The sequence below is a fragment of the Tupaia chinensis genome, unplaced genomic scaffold (genome assembly GCF_000334495.1).
Source record: "Tupaia chinensis unplaced genomic scaffold, TupChi_1.0 Scaffold000407_4, whole genome shotgun sequence".
Lineage (NCBI taxonomy): Eukaryota > Metazoa > Chordata > Mammalia > Scandentia > Tupaiidae > Tupaia > Tupaia belangeri.
In genome coordinates this window covers 4,991,223-4,994,706 of record NW_006159912.1, presented here as the reverse complement: position 1 = coordinate 4,994,706, position 3,484 = coordinate 4,991,223, and the positions used below count along the sequence as shown (strand labels likewise).

At 40.0% G+C, this 3,484-nt stretch overlaps 1 protein-coding gene across 1 annotated transcript in view; it reads right to left on the bottom strand.

Annotated features, from left to right (window-relative positions):
* PPM1D (protein phosphatase, Mg2+/Mn2+ dependent 1D) overlaps positions 1-3,484 on the bottom strand; it is a gene marked incomplete at its 5' end in the record, with an annotated part of 65,731 nt that overhangs the window by 6,713 nt on the left and 55,534 nt on the right.

Below are 3,484 nucleotides of genomic sequence, written 5' to 3'. Positions count from 1 at the left end.
TGCGCCGAAAGCAAAACTCCTAAAAAAAAAAAAAAAAAAAAAAGTTTTGCCTCATAATTAGCAAACTCGGGCTTCCCATACAATTTTGAGCCTTCCAAGTGGTGGCAATATATGCATACCACTGGGTCTGGGCCCATTCATGTATCTTTAATATTTTATCAAAAACTTGGGGGACCAGCAGTTGGTGTAATGGTTATGTCACTGGACTCCCATGCAGTTGATCACGGTTCAAGACCTGGATTTGGTGGTTTAAATTCATGCCAGGGCGTGTGTGCATGTATGCCCAAGATCCCAAGAGGAAAATGGAGGAGAAGGGATTGCGGCATGGCCATCCCCCCTGGGGGTGATTTCTCCTCTCTCTGCCTCTGTCTTTCTGGTGAGCACATATACCCTATAGCAAAAACCTCTCAAAAGAAAAAAAAAAAAAATCTCAAAAAATAAAATCAAACAAAAAAACTTGTTCTTCACTACAATTTTAATTAGGAAAAATTATATAGAAGTTACTTAAAAGAGAAAGTAAAAATCATATTATAGAGAAATATAATTTACAAATTAGACAATTAGGCACGGTGAAATAACTCATTGTAGGAAGCCAGTAGTGGTGGTTAAGGAAGTTGATCCCACATGGCCAACTCCACAGTTTGAGTCCAGGACCCAGTGGGTTGAAAAACACACCAAACACATGTGCATGTGTGTTCAAAATCACAAGAGAAGAATAGAGGTAAAAGGATTGGGTGTGGTCATCACCCTGGAGGGTGATTTCTCACCTTCCCTCTCTGGTGAGTGTACATGCCCTATAGCAAAACAAAACAAACAAAAACCCAAAAAACTCATTGCAAAGGGACAGTTTCTTCTAAATGTAAGAACTTTTGCAAATCAAAGAAAATGACCTAACATAAAAATTATCCAAAGAACTGAACAAACTTCAGGGACAAGGACATTTATGCAGATCATATACTACAGCAGCGACTTTGTTTTTTAATATGGACAATACCATGTGAGTTGAAAGCATAACTTTATGTGCCAAAAAGAAAAAAACTGCCAATAGAACTATGTCACACCATTTAGAAAAAGCATTCCAAATTCAGCAATGTTAAAAAGTAAAAAATATGCAACTCAGAACTGATGAAAGGCAGCAGAAATCTTTAATTTATGAATCACACTCCTCAGAGCACATTGTTCATTACACTCCAAATACTAACTGAGGACTCTCTGAAGTTCTCCCTTACCTTTCACTTTTTTGGTGGGCCTCTATTCTCCCTTCCTAGTAGAGATCCATGAAGAAAGAAATCTAGAAAAATCATTTCCACTACCATACCTGTATTTTTTCCTCAGCTCATAGAATTCTGATTTGGGTTCCCCTAATATTCTGACTTTTTGTAGCATCTGATCTCCGTAACTGATCTTATATATTGCCACAGACTTGCCCAATTACTGTTAACTTTCAAATGAGTATTTCCAGGTTATCTCTCAAATATTTATAACTGTTTACTGAGGGGACCAGCAGGTGGTGTGGTGGTTAAGGTGCTGTACAGTCCCTACATGGCCAACCACAGTTTGAGTCCTGGAACTGGTGGCTTGCTTTCTCACTTTGTCTCTCTCCCTCTCTGGTCAAATTAAAATAAATGAATGAATAAATATAACTTTTTACTGAGTTTATTGATCTAGATGAACCACAGGCACCTCTAACTCAGTATTCCTACATCTGAACTAGTAACTTCCCTTCTCACTCAAAGTAATGTATCTCTTTCTTCTTGATAATAACTCTACCAGTCACCAGAGCCACCATATTCTTCCTCCTTAATAAACCCAAGTGCTGGCAATTCTACCACTCATGTACTTTTTCTGTATGTATGGTAGTCACTTGCTACCAACTGCACTATCAGTCTGGTCTTGTTCTTTTTGGTTCTAGGCACCTTTTAGCCGGGCATGCTGGTACATGTCCGTACCAGCTACTTGAGAGTCTAAGGTAAGGGTCAACTTGCAGAACACAGTGAGACTCCCATGTCAAACAATTTCATCTTCTCTTGAGGATCCTTCACTAATTATTGCTGCCTTCCACTCTCTTTCATTGCCAACCTTAGACCTGTTTAGTTTTAAGGGCAGGACAGTTTTCCTATACTTTCTGATATTCTCATATACATTATCATCTATCTGTCCTCTATGTTATCTTCTATGCTGCAATGAGCACTTTCTAAATGTGTGTCTATGTCAGGCACAGTGGTAATCCCAGGTACTTGGAAGGCTGAAACAGGAAGGAAAAAAATTGAATAATAATAAAATTTAAAAAATGCTTATCTAAAATCCAGGTTTTTGAGCTAGCCTCACAGCACAGTGGTTAAGAGAGCTGGATCCACACGGTTGAGTGTGGTTCAAATCTCAGCAATGGTGGCTTGAAAAAAACACAAGGTGGGTACATGTGTGCACCTAAACTCCCAATAGAATGGAAAAACGGAGGAGAAGGGATTGTGGTGTGACCGTATCCCATGGGGGAGTTAGGTGCTTTCCCCCTTTCTCTAGTGAGCACATGTGGCCTTTGGCATGCATGCATGCATGCATAAATAAATCTTAAATGTAGCTTTTCCGTAACCCTCCATTGACGATAAAGAACCTAACCTCGTAACAAACCAATCGAACCCTTTTTTATTCATCTCCCTTTCATTTCCAAGGCATCTTATCCTCCCAGTCACACCAAGCTACTTGTTGAAACCTGTTGTATTCATCTCTCCTTCCTGACTTGACATGTTCTTTCCTTTGCCTGAAAAGCTTCTCTCTCCTCCCTTGATTTACTACCTGGTAAATTCAACCCCACCTTTAAGACTGGCTTAAATATCACTTCTTCATGAATCTTCCCATGCAGTCTTCCCAAGTTTTCTATTTTCTCTCCCTCCTAGTCCTCATAAGACTTATTCTAGTTATCAGAAATAAAAATGCTTTTGGGACTGGCAGGTGGCGTAGTGGTTGAGGACGCTAGACTCCCACATGGCCAACCATGGTCCAAGTCTCGGACCTGGTGGCTTGCTTTCTCGCTTCCTCTCTCTCTGTCTCTTTCTGATCAAACTGGAAAATAATAATGATAATAATAATAAATAAAGTTAAAAAAATAATTCTTTAAAAAAAAAAGAAATAAAAATGCTTCTTTCAATACTTATTCTACAAATGCTTTTCATGTTTATAAAAAGATTCTCCCTCTAAACTGGCTTTTGTCCTCATTGTGTCGCTGAAATGATCTCTCTCAGATCATTAAAGAATTATAACTACCTTAAGGGACCAGCAGTTAGCGTAATGGCTATGTCGTTGGACTCCCACGTAGTCGACCGCGGTTCAGGTCCCGGACCCAGCGGCTTAAACTCACACCAAGTGCGTGTGCGTGCGTGCCCAAGATCCAGAGAGGAGAATGGAGAAAGGGATTGTGGCGTGGCCATCCCCCCTGAGGGGTGATTTCTCGCTTTCTATCTCTCTGTCTCTCTCTGTCTTTCTGGCG